This window comes from Orcinus orca, chromosome 6 (genome assembly GCF_937001465.1).
Source record: "Orcinus orca chromosome 6, mOrcOrc1.1, whole genome shotgun sequence".
Taxonomy (NCBI): domain Eukaryota; kingdom Metazoa; phylum Chordata; class Mammalia; order Artiodactyla; family Delphinidae; genus Orcinus; species Orcinus orca.
The window spans coordinates 95,056,692-95,070,462 of NC_064564.1; the positions used below are offsets into that span (position 1 = coordinate 95,056,692).

General features: G+C 41.9%; 1 protein-coding gene and 1 long non-coding RNA gene across 2 annotated transcripts in view; one reads left to right on the forward strand and one right to left on the reverse strand.

Moving 5' to 3' along the window:
• LOC101286967 (uncharacterized) overlaps positions 1-13,599 on the reverse strand; it is a 48,548-nt gene extending 34,949 nt beyond the window's left edge. The window contains exon 1 of the long non-coding RNA XR_007477891.1: positions 13,463-13,599. This is a non-coding gene — a long non-coding RNA (uncharacterized LOC101286967). The remainder of the gene's footprint in view (positions 1-13,462) is intronic.
• RAD23B (RAD23 homolog B, nucleotide excision repair protein) overlaps positions 13,576-13,771 on the forward strand; it is a 44,467-nt gene continuing 44,271 nt past the window's right edge. The window contains exon 1 of the mRNA XM_033431252.2: positions 13,576-13,718. The gene's annotated coding sequence lies outside the window, so the exon portion shown is untranslated. The remainder of the gene's footprint in view (positions 13,719-13,771) is intronic.

A 13,771-nucleotide genomic window follows, 5' to 3' on the forward strand; every position in this document is an offset into this window, starting at 1 on the left:
CTGCAGTGACTAGAACATACAGTAAATGCTCAATAAATATTTGTTGAATGAGTAGATAAAATGATAAGGGAATTGAGAGGAAGGAAAAATGATTTACTGAGCAGTTGAAGGAAATCTTCAAGGAGAACGTGCCTTTAAGGATGAATAGGATTTGAATTCTTGAGAGGCAAGAGTGATGTGCCCATCAGATTGGCAAAAAAGAAAATTATAGAACCTATGAAGTGTTGGCTGGGGGGCAGGGGAAACTGGTACTCTCAAACCGTGTTGATAGGAATATACATGGCAATTTCGATAGAACTTTGGTAGGCTCTATTAAATTGAAAATCCACATTCTCTGTTGACCTAGCAATCTCACGTCTTTGCATCTTTCGTGGAGTAATTCTCAGACATGTTCACAGAGGAGGGAAACTGAAAGGCACAGAAAGATTAAATAACTCGACCAGAGTCATCTCATAATGATGTGAAGATTAAAAGTTAATATATTAGGCATTTAGAAAAGGACCTGAACACATAATAAGCACTGTATAAACAATGGCCCACGGGACTTCCATGGCGATCCAGTGCTTAAGACTTTGCCTTCCAATGTAGAGGGTGCAGGTTCGATCCCTGGTCGGGGAGTTAAGATCTCACATGCCTCGCGACCAAAAAACCAAAACATAAAACAGAAGCAGTATTGTAACAAATTCAATAAAGACTTTAAAAATGGTCCACATCAAAAAAAAAAATCTTAAAAAGAAAACAACAATGGCCCACATTATTATTTACTGGCTAAATGTACTTTTCCTGCAAATTTTCTGTATAAACCATTTGTGCTTTTGCCTAATTGGATTGTAATGTTTTTCTTTTTAATTTGTATGAGTAATTTATATATTAAGGCTATTAAATTTGTCACATGTTGGGAATATTTTTCAGTTTGTTGCATGCTTTTTATTCTGTTTATATTGTTACCACATGATGAGATAATGAAATCTTTATCTAGTCAATCCATTATGGCTATTTTTTTTAACTTGGATATTTGCTGCCAACCAGAAATTTGATAAATATATGCACCTTATTTATTCTGTTTCCATAGTCTGACTTTTTATATTTACTAATCAATCCATCTGGAATTGTTGTTAGTGTTCCTAGAAGTTTTGGTATTAGTTTCCTAGGGCTACTGTAACAAATTACAGCAAACTGGGTGCCTAAAACAATAGAAATGTATTGCTTCACAATTCTGGAGGCTAGAAATCTGAAATCAAGGCGTTGGCAGGGCTATGCTCTCTCTGAAGGCTCTAGGGGAAGATCCTTCCTTGTCTCTTCCTAACTTCTGGTGGTTGCTAAAAATTCCTGGTATTCCTTGGATTATGGCAGCATTGCTCCAATCTCTGCTTCCATTGTCACATGGCATTCTTCTCTTTGTCTGTGTCTGTGTCCAAATTTCCTCCTTCTTATCAGGTCACCAGTCGCTGGATTAGGGTCCACTCTAATCCAGCATGACCTCATCTTAACTGGATTATATCTATAAAGACTCTTTCCAATATGGTAACATTCACAAGTACGGGGGGTTAGAACTTAAACATATCTTTTGGGGAGACACAATTCAACCCACCATGGTTTCTACATAGCTAACCAATTATTCCACTGCTAACACTTTTCCCTATTAAAGATTATTAAATAGTCTTTTATTGTGCCGTCAGATCCTAAATTGAATGGGTATATACTAAAGTCTCAGGCTGTCAGTTTTTACTGTTTCTTATACCAATATGAGAGGTGATATTTCTTTAAGTGGCTTATAATCACTTTTTATAAGTAGCTGAATATGATACCTTTTTAAAATGTCATATAATGCAACAACACAACCAAATTATTTCCCTCTGCCAAAAACCTATACTTTGACCAGCAGAGTCTTCTTCATTCCTAACTTTCTCGGAGCCAGTGGTTTCATCGTGAAAGCTACATGGAAGAGCAAGAGGTACAGCTCTGCTACGTTTAGGAGCACACCCTATTCACAGCCCCCGTATTTTTTGGTTTTATTTTATTTTTAGCCCATATTTTATGTAGCCCATGAACTACAACATGGGTTACAACTACTTTATAATAATTTGGAACTGGCAGTAAGGAGACTCAATAAGAAATGAGACAGATTGGGAATACCAGTAGGAACTAAAACCATAAAACCAATTTCACTCAACAATGAATATGCAAGAAAAGATGTATCAGTGCGACAACTATCTAAGCTTCAAACACTTTGGGTCCTGGGACTCTTCTTAATTAATATATAGTGCAACAGCTCTGCAAAACACATGTATTGCATGTATTGCAAAACCACAAATTATAAACATGGGTCTGGGAAAAGGAACCCATACTTTCTATTTAAAGTAGAAAAAACATTTTAAATGCTCTAAAGTTTCTTTAGAGAAGCCCATAGGATTATATTAATTTATTCATAGTTTCATTTATGACAATATAATATTATAACTCTAATATAATTTTCAAAACACTTGACCAATATATAGATTAGATAACCAGCTGTGAAACAGAGACAGACAGAGAGCTGAAAAGATGCTGGATCCCTGTGTCCATCTCCTACCTCATCAAGAGCCAATCAAGCCTTACTGCCTTCCTGGAATCTACCTCAATCCCAGCACATAACAGAGATCTTGGACTTGTTTATTTCTCTTAGTAACCTCCTGAGGGCAGAGATTCAGAGACTCATCAGACATAGGTAGGGCCTGACATATAATTGCTTCCCAATAAATATTGGAGAAAAAAATGACAATAAACTAATAAACACATAAACGTGATTTCAACAAAAAGCCAGCTATGCTTTTTAGCTCAAAAGACAAGCCAGGTATACTTGAAATAAATCATAAATAAATCAGCTTTAGCTAGTAATGAAAAAACCTGCTGAAAGAAAAAGAATGTTGAACTGGGAAAAAACAGAAGAACCCAAACTATTTAAACATATTGAACTTCAGCAAAAAATCTAATCTATTTCACAACTTGTTGCTAACAATTTTTCGACTCTCTCTTGCAAAATTAATGAGAAAATCAGTTCAAATGAAAAAAAAAAGAAATTGGAAAAGAAGTAAAACTGTCACTGTTTGCAGATGACATGATACTATACATAGATAATCCTAAAGATGTCACCAGAAAACTACTAGAGCTAATCGATGAATTTGGTAAAGTTGCAGGATACAAAATTAATGCACAGAAATCTCTTGCATTCCTATACACTACCAACGAAAGATGTGAAAGAGAAATTAAGGAAACAATCCCATTCACCATTGCAACAAAAAGAATAAAATACCTAGGAATAAACCTACCAAGGAGGTAAAAAACCTGTACTCAGAAAACTGTAAGACACTGATGAAAGAAATCAAAGATGATACAAACAGATGGTGAGATATACCATGTCTTACTTTCGAAGAATCAATATTGTGAAAATGACTATATTACCCAAAGCAATCTACAGATTCAATGCAATCCCTACCAAACTACCAATGGCATTTTTTACAGAACTAGAACAAAAAATCTGAAAATTTGTATGGAGACACAAAAGACCCCGAAGAGCCAAAGCAATCTTGAGGGATAAAAAATGGACCTGGAGGAATCAGACTCCCTGACTTTAGACTATACTACAAATCTACAGTAATCAAGACAATATGGTACTGGCACAAAAACAGAAATATAGATCCATAGGACAGGACAGAAAGCCCAGAGTTAAACCCACACACCTGTGGTCAACTAATCTACGACAAAGGAGGCAAGGATATACAATGGAGAAAAGACAGCCTCTTCAATAAGTGGTGCTGGAAAAACTGGACAGCTACATGTAAAAGAATGAAATTAGAGCACTCTCTAACACCATACACAAAAATAAACTCAAAATGGATTAAAGACCTAAATGTAAGGCCAGACACTATAAAACTCGTAGAGGAAAACATAGGCAGAACACTCGTTGACATAAATCGCAGCAAGATCTTTTTTGACCCACCTCCTAGAATAATGAAAATAAAAATAAACAAATGGGACCCAATGAAACTTAAAAGTTTTTGCACAGAAAAGGAAACCATAAACAAGACGAAAAGACAACCCTCAGAATGGGAGAAAATATTTGCAATTGAAGCAACTGACAAGGGATTAATCTCCAAATTACACAAACAGCTCATGCAGCTCAATGTCAAAAAACAAACAACCCAATCCAAAAATGGGCAGAAGACCTAAATAGACATTTCTCCAAAGAAGACATACAGATGGCCAAGAGGCACATGAAAAGATGCTCAACATCACTAATTATTAGAGAAATGCAAATCAAAACTACAATGAGGTATCAGCTCACACCAGTTAGAATGGGCATCATCAGAAAATCTACAAGCAACAAATGCTAGAGAGGGTGTGGAGAAAAGGGAACCCTCTTGCACTGTTGGTGGGAATGTAAATTGATACAGCCACTATGGAGAACCATTTGGAGGTTCCTTAAAAAACTAAAAATAGAATTACCATATGACCCAGCAATCCCACTACTGGGCATATACCCAGAGAAAACCATAATTCAAAAAGACACATGCACCCCAATGTTCACTGCAGCACTATTTACAATAGCCAGGTCATGGAAGCAACCTAAATGTCCACTGACAGACGAATGGATAAAGAAGTTGTGGTACATATATACAATGGAATATTACTCAGCCATGAAAGGGAAAGAAATTGGGTCATTTGTAGAGACGTGGATAGACCTAGAGACTGTTATACAGAGTGAAGTAAGTCAGAAAGGGAAAAACAAATATTGTTTATTAACACATATATGTGGAATCTAGAAAAATGGTACAGATGAACCGGTTTGCAAGGCAGAAATAGAGACACAGATGTAGAGAACAAATGTATGGACACCAAGGGAGGAAAGCGGGGGTGTGGGGCATAGTGGTGGGATGAACTGGGAGATTGGGATTGATGTATACACACTAATACGTATAAAATAGATAACTAATAAGAACCTGCTGTATAAAAAAAATTAATAAAATAAAATTCAAAAAAAAAGAATGTTCGGTTGCATAAATGATACTGTTTAAACATAAAACATGTGAATGCTAAGCCTTCGCCCCAGTGGCTAGCTGACTGCACCATTGTATCAACTTTTCAAATCATAGTTAGATAGCTAAGCTGAGAAAAGTAGTTTCAGAGGTTTCATGTAGTGTGTACAAGAGTTGAAATTCCAGAAGTTAAGAACCACCTATACGCTAAGTGGCTTTCCAAAAGGTTGTAACAAATAGTAAAATCACCAGCAAACTATGAAAAACATTTTTCCCATATATTTTTTGATATTATTGGAGGTTATTAAGCCTTAAATGTTCATTTTAACATGTAACAATATCACCTTGTTTTACTTTGCTTTTTTTTGATGGGTGGCTAAATTTTCCTTTCATTGCTTAGTTCTTTCTGTTTCAGGCACTCTTTCTGGTGCTTAAAGAATGTAAGTAAAATAGACAAAGATCCCTGTGTTCTAGCAGGGGAGACAAACACTAAAGAAGAAACATAATAAATAAATAATGCACTGTGTTAAAAGAGGAGGAAACAGGGTAAGGGGTATAGGGAGTGCTGGACTGGGAAATGGGCATTTTGTCGTATTACATAGGGTGATTAAGGGGTTAGAGCAGGTTTCATTGAGAAGGTGAAATTTGAGCAAAGGTTGGAGGAGGTGAAGGAGAGGGCCGATATCTGTAGAAGAGTATTTCAGGAAGAGAGAACAAAAGATCAGGTAGGAGTGGACCTGTTCAACTCAAGGGACAGCAGGGAGGCCAGTGCGGCTGGAGCAGATTGAACCTGTGTAGCTGATGACATCAGAAAAGTAAAGAAGAGGATGGGGGAGGGGGCAATGTAAAGATTTGGGATTTTACTGGTTGAAGTGGGTAGCCAGGGTAGGGTTTTAAGCATGAGTGAACAGATCCATGTTTTAAAAGAATGGCTATTGTATCTAGAATAGACTATAGGAAGCAAGAGTAGAAACATGATGAGTGGAGTGACCATGGTGGCAGAGATGGAGACTATGTATGGCCTCTTGGCATGAACTCTCGGTAAGGCTAATCTAGCCATCATCACCTCTGAATGTCCAATCTGCCGAATTCCCAATGTGGTACTATTCTCTGAGGGACCAACTGGTCCCTTGGTGACAAGTTGACTTCGTTGGGCCCTATGCATGCTGGAAGGCCAAGCAATTCATTCTCACAGGAATAGACATTTATTCTGAGTACAGGTTTCCATTTCCTGCCAGCAGAGCTTCAGCCTATACCACTCTACAGGAGTTTACAGAGTGCCTGATCCATAGACCAGAACCCTGCCTATCACAGCATCCAACCAGGAGACCCACTTTACAGTGAAGGAGGTTTGCCAGTGGTCCCATGGTCATGGGACATGTTGGTCTTATCACATACCACCCTTCCCCAGAAGCGCCAGCCTGAGAGAGTGACAGAACAATCTGCTGATGGTGCAGACGAAGCACCATCTCAGGGGCAACATTGTGTAAGAACAGGGTCTCATTCTCCAGGGTGCAATCTACAAACTGAATAAAAGTACCCTCTAGGCTCTAGAGTCTAGGGCACGGTGTCCCCAGCAGGAAGACTAATTGGGTCCAGGAATCAAGGCAGGGAAGCAGAATGGTCTCATTTACCACTCCCAGTGACCTACTGAGGATTTTTCTGTCCCCACAACTCTGGGACCTGTGGTGTTAGAAGTCTTGGTCCTCAAAGGGGGAGTACTTTGCCAGGGGACACAGCAATGGTCCCACTGAACTACAAGCTTTGTTGCTTATATTAAGAGACCAAAAAGCAAGAAGAGTCATCAACTTGGGAGAGGCAATTGATCCTTATCAGCGAGAGAAGGTAGGACCACCTTATACTCAGAACAAGAAGGAATATATGTGGAATTGACTTGGATGCCTCTTGCTACTCCCTTGCCCAGTTGTGACTATGAATGGACAAGTACAGCAACCCAGACCTGAGAAGAGTGGAAACACCAAAGGCTCACCCTCTTCAGGAATAAAGGTTTGGGTCACACCACTAGGCAATGCACCAAGACCAGCAGAGGTAACTGATGAGAACAAGGGGAATTTAGGATGGACAGTGGAGGAGGGAAATGATGAGTACCAGTAGTGGCCCCGAGACCAGCTGCCAGTATGCAGTGTGGGGTTTGTCCCACTGTCCTACTTCATTTAGGTTTCCCTTTAGTAAGAGAGGCTCAATGGGCCCCTGGAACAGCTGTTTCCTGAGTGTGTATGGAGAAGCGGGTTTACATGGTGCAAGCAGATGCCTATTTCAGCCAAAAAAGTGCACTGCCTGGATAGCCCTTCAAGAAAAAAATTACCTGTGAGAACTTAGCTATGAGGAGTACAGTTAGCTGACAGCTCTTCCTGGGCAGCCTCTAGCCACTGAACATGGCAGGGATACCAGAGTCTGGCAATTTCATCCAAAGAGTGACTGCTCTAACAGGTAATCTTCACACCACTTACTCCCGTTGGGTTGGCTAATACTTTGTCAGATCTAGATCACAATCTGAGTCTTTCTCTACCCAACGTTTCCTTCTCTCTTTCCTTTCACAGCAAACATATCAGCATTCTGCTTCCTCCCTTGTATTCTTCACAGTTGATATCCACCAAAAAAACTTCTGGTACTCCTAACTCCATTTCAGTGTCTGAACTGACCTAGTGACTGAACAATGAATGAGACTCACAGGGCTGAGAAACTTGGGGTGGGGGAGGCAGGGTGGAAAATGAGGAAGGAAGGCAGAGCTAGAAGACAGAAGAAATTTTCAAAGCTCAATTGTTATGGGCTGAAGTTGTTTTTAAAAGTATATTTAATTGCAAAAGGAAATACTTTTAATAAAGAGTTGAAAACTTTAATTACAATAAGGAAATATTTGCACTACTCTATAAACATCTAGAACTTGGAAAGAGGTTCTATTAACATAAAGCTTACATCATAAATCACCAATAGGTTTTATAACCAATGGAGATGGGAGCCATGCGCCTTGCCTTTGGAAGGGCTTAAGTCAAACACTGCTATTTTTTTGAATAGGATCCCTAATCAGTCTTTATCCATTACTGTATATCCAACACAATGCCTGGCACAGAGTAGATGCTCAGAGAGTATCTGCTGGATAGGGGTGTGCCACACGGAACACCGTCAGTCAGGACAGACACTCTTGAGTCAGGAGGACCAGAGAATTCCAAGGAAGTTTCCTAATGTGAAACTCATGTGCAGTGAGCCTCTTTCTCTCACATCCCGCATCAACCCCATCAGCAAAACCTGTAAACTCTATTTTCAATAAATTGAGAATCCAGCTACTTCTTACCACTTGTAAAGTTTCCACACTAACACAAGTCACCAGTCTCTTATGGATTACTGCAATAACCTGCTAACTGGTCTCTTTGCGTACATCCTTGCTGTCCCCCCAGCCCACACCAAGAAGTTCTCCAGGCAGCACTCAGAGTAATCCTTTTAAAGCCTAAGTCAGATCCTGTCACTCCTCCCCCTTAAAATTTCTAATGACTTTCCAAGTTACTCCGAATAAAAGCCAAAGCCTTTACAGTGGCTTTGTGCTCACTGCCCCACTTCCTTTACACCTCTAATGCCACCAGCTACTCTCTCCCCACAGCTGTCCCAGCTCCTTCACCCGACATCCTGGGTATTTCTCCACTATGTCAAGGATACTTCTACCTCATGGCCTTGCACCTGCATGTGACAAATGCTATGTGAGTGTGAACATTTATGGCTATTATTGTTGTTCCCTCTACTTAGTCCCCTCTAATTCTACTCAGCAGCTGAATGTCTCCCTTCCTCACTTCTCTCTACTCTAATATCAACTATCAGGAAGACTTTCCTTGATTGACCCATATATCAGGCAGTCTCAGCAGAAAAATATACCACATTCAAATGAGGTATTGTTACAGATTGAACTGTGCCCCTCCAAAAGATTTACCTTAATTAGTTAAATTAAGTCATACTGGAGTACGGTGGGTCCTTAATCCAATATGACTGCTATGAAATAATAAGAAATATACCTATTGGTCTCTGCCCCTGGTTCTTGCTAATATTTGGTCTTTGACCTTGGTTCCTGACACAGGGCTCTCCAAAACTCTTATAATTTTCTGAGTGATAGCAGTTATCTGACACAGAGCTCCTAACCCCTTGGAATTTCCTGAGTAATAGGAATGTCTTTTGTTGTAATGAGGGGACTCTTGGTGGGCTCCTGGATGGGGGCTGGTCACCAGAGAGACTAAGCCATGATTAGAAGGTTGTAACTTTCAGCCCAACCCCCCATTCTTCAGAGAAGAGAGAGAGGCTGGAAATTGAGGTAAATAATTGATCACCCCTGCGTGATGAAGCCTCCATAAAAATCCCCAAAGTGCAGATTTTGGAAAGCTTCTGGGTTGGTGAATGTATCCACGTGCCAGGAGGGTGGGGCACCCCAACTCCACAGGGACACAAGCTCCTGCATTTGGGACTCTTCCAGAGCTCACCCTATATATCTTTTCATCTGGTTGGTCATCAGTATCCTTTATCATATGCTTTATCATATAATAAGCTAGTAAACATGTTTCCCTGAGCTCTGTGAACTGTTCTAGCAAATGATCAAACCCAAGGAGGGGGTCGTGGAAATCCCAGTAGGTAGCTGCTCAGTCTGAAGTACAGGTGACAAGTTAGGACTTGCAATTGGCATCTGAAGTAGGGGCAGTCTGGTGGGACTGAGCCCTTAACTTGTGTGATCAGGTGCTAACTCCAGGTAGTGTCAGAACTGAACTGAACGGCAGGACATCCAGCTGGTGTCTGCTGAGAACTGGGGAATTACTTGGTGTGGGAAAAAAGCCCACACATTTGGTGATCGGAAGTAAATATTAAGAGTAGTAATTGAGCGGTGAGTAGAGGAGAAACAATAGAGTTTTTCCTATTCTACTGGTGTCCTTATAAGAAGAGACACAGAGGGACAGACATACAAGAGTTGAACGTCACATGACGATGGAGACAGAGACTGAGGTGATGCAGCAAGCCAAGGGATGCCAATGACCGCCAGCAAACCACCAGAAGCTAGGAAGAGGCAACAAAGAACTCACCGTGACAGGTGTCAGAGAGAGCACTGCCCTACCAACACCTTAATTTTGGACTTCTAGCCCCCAGAACTGTGAGACAATAAGTTTCGATTGTTTTAAGCCACTCAGTTCATGGAGATTCAATTAAAGGGACTCTTCACAATCATGTAGGGAAGCATACAGGGACACTGCAAGGACAGTACAGCACCCTGGAGTGAGAAGTAGGGGCCCTCTAGGCATGAAGGGGCAAGGTGGGGAGCAGGTACCAGAACCTGGAAGGAGAGAGTCACCTGGAAGGTCAGGATACAGAAGCAATGACCTTGTATCAAGAGCATTGCCAACCACAAAGAGGAATACATGGCCTAACTTCATTCTCCTCCCTTAGTCCTATCTCCTGCTGGGACTCCCCAGGAAGCCAACTGTGGTAGCCCATACAGGGCAGCCCTCTTGGGGCCAACTGCTGGGTGGAAAAGGGGTAAGAAGATGGGGGAGGGGAATGAAAAATATCTGGCACATTCGCTGTAGCAATACTATTTCGGCTCTGTACTATTGATCTTCTTCATGTTTTTTTTTTTTTAAAAAAGCACTTATCAGTACCCAATATACTATAAATATTGATAACTTTGATTTTTAGTTTATTATCTGTTTATCTATTATTCCAATAGAATACAAACTCCATGAGGGCAGGGACTTTGTTTCTTGTTGTATCCTCAGCACCTAGAACAGTTCCTGGCATGGAGAGAGTCTCAAGAACTATTTGATGAGTGAATGGCTTGGAGTGTGGCATTTTTACCCTGGTATTTTCTAAGTCAGCAGCTGCTGCATCTCTGCTTGCTCATCTTCTTCCCTGAAATTACTTGACTGATTTCCAAAAATGCAAGCAAAATTCCCTGGCTTGTTACCAAGTATTTGGAATCAATGACTCCCTCCTGTCTTTTTATCTTGGCCCAATAGCTCTTGAAGAAGCCCAAGGCCTATCCTACAAGGCCTTGCTCATAAGCACCCTCATCTTGGTGGCCTTTGCGTTGGGGGGTTGGAGGGGGTCTTATCATCTGTCATGTGAACGGTGGGACTCTTGGCAAACACATCTACATCAGACGAGGAGGCATACAGGCTGTCCAACCTGTACTATTTAGCCAAGCAAATAAAAAGTAATAATTTCAGGTAGAGCCATGAAAATCTTTAAACCAGGGTACTGTTGTACTATCACATGGAGTTTTGTGGGGCTCAGATGAGATTATCCATGGAAAGTGCCTCAAATGGTGCCTTGCCTAAAGGGTTAATGTATGTTTATTATATATTATTAAAGTTGTTGAAGAAGTCCTCTGTGAGGAAGTAAATTATGACTTGGACCCTGAATGATGAAAAGGAGATAGTCAATTAGAGATCTGGGAAGAGAGTTTCAGGCTGAAGTAACCTCAGCTGCAAAGGCCCAGAGACGAGAACCAGCTTGGCCTGTTCGAGGGATGACAGTGAACGAGAGGGAGAGAGAAGGAAAGAGATGGGGCCAGAGGGTTTGGCAAGTATCAGATCATGTGAGCTCCCCAAGGCCAGGTAAAGAGTTTGAATTTTATTCTTAAGTATAATTAGGTATTAAGAGTAGATGTGACATGATTTATATTTGAAAAAGACCACTCTGCTGGGGAGGTTGAAAAAAGAGTAGAAGTGGAGAGACCAGTTGGGAGGCAGGGGAAAGATACTGATGCACTAGCCTAGGGTTGTAGAAGTAGAATTGGGAGAAATGGCTGAATTGGGGATATAACTTGGAGAATAAAGTTGATAGGACTTGATAATGGATTAGGTGTGGTGGTTGGCAGGGGTGGGGTGGGGGGAGGAAGAGAGGGAAGAGATTTATCAGGGATGATGACTAGATTTTTGGTCTGAGCACCTGGGTAGATGGTGGTGCCAGGAACTAAGATGGGGGAAAACTGGGAGAGGAGCAGGTTTCAGAGGGAGGGGAGGTCCAGAGGGAATCAACGGTTCTGTTTGGCCATGGTAAGTTTCAGAGGCTTACTATATTTCAAGTGAAGATATTGTGTAGGCAATTGGCTAACTCTATCCATAGCTAAGGGGAGAGGTCCAGGCTGGAGGTATTTCAAAACAAGGGGCAGGATGAGATCACCTGGTGACTAGCAGTAGATATACAGGAATACAGAGGGCGGAAGGTTAGATACTGAATTACAATACAGGGAGATACGTGCTGTGAATGGGGCAACACCAGGTTAGTGGAGAGGGAGGCTGGTCAGCAAAGTTCCGTGGAAGCATTATATCCACAGAAAACCAAGCAGTGACATTTTATCAGTGAGGATGCTGGTCCAGAGAGGTAATTTGCAATTAGTCACACAGCTAGTGACCTAACTGTAACTTTATACTTGAACTACTTTAAGTCAAACCCTATTAAGAGGCAGGATAGTCAGGCACCTAGGAACACAGGCTCTGGAGTCATTCTGCTTGGGTTCAAATTCTGGACCTGCCACTTACCAGGTGGGTGACTCCAGGTACATTACTCATCATCTCTATACTTCAGTTTTCTTATCTGTAAATAGGCATACTACAAATAGCTATCTACTTAGGGAATGCTTACTATGTTTCTGGTACTAAGATTTTACATACATTATTCAACACCCCCCTCCAATAATCAATGAAGTTGAATGCTATTATTATCCCCATCTTACTGATGAGAAACCGAAAGCATATTTACGCATTCACAAATATTTACTGTGCCTGCATTACATGTTTCTTCATGCTAGGGGTACATCAGGAGATACAACAAAGTCCTTGCCTTTGTGCAGCTTGTCTGTGATTTACTGAAAGGAGAAAGATGATAAACCTAATAAATATGTATACTATATGGCAATTAGAAGATGATAAATGCTATAGGAAAAACACCAGGGTAATGGAGCTAGGAAAGTTGCTGTTTTAAGTCGGGTATCCAGGGTAGACCTCTCTGAGAAGGCGACATTTGAGCAAAGATTTGAAGGAGGTGAGACAGCGAGCCACCCAGGTAGCTAGGGAAAGAAGACTCGGAGCGGAAACAGCAAGGGCGAAGGTAGGCTCTCAGGTGAGAGCGTTTGTCTAACATCCACCAACAACGCCTAGGGCCAGCCGTGAGAGTAAGATATGAAAGGAAGGGGCTGTGTATCCAGTTCTAAGAACTTTGACTTTTACTCTGGGTGAGATGAGGAACCACTGGACAGTTCTGCCCGGGGGAGTGATATAACTTGACCTTGTATTTAGGCTCAAGGTCCATCAAGGCAGTCTAGCGCTGGAGTCAATGCTCTCAGAATAAAAGAATCAGTCGCCGGCACAAGGACTCAGCCACACAGCGAGCGCCCTGCAAGCGCCGGCCCACTACTGTGGCTGTCACAATCCTTTCACTTAAACCCCGCCCCGACCTACCGCCCTCTACTTCCCCAGCTCCAGGGCTCCGCATCCACTCAGTCCGGTCTCCACGTAGCGCTTCCCCGGCTATGGATTGCGCAACTCAGACAACAGGGCGGAGCCTGGACGTGGGCGGAGTCTGGACGTAGGCCGAACCGCGGCGGGCTTGGAGAACGCCCGGGCCGAAGACTCTCCATGGAAGCCCCGAGAACCCCGAGACGCCCACTGACTGCGCCTGCGCACGCGCAATCCAGGCCGCCGACATTCCAAAACGGTAATCCGCGCCGCCCCGCCCCAATTCCGGGGCGGAGTTCTTGGCTGCGCCTG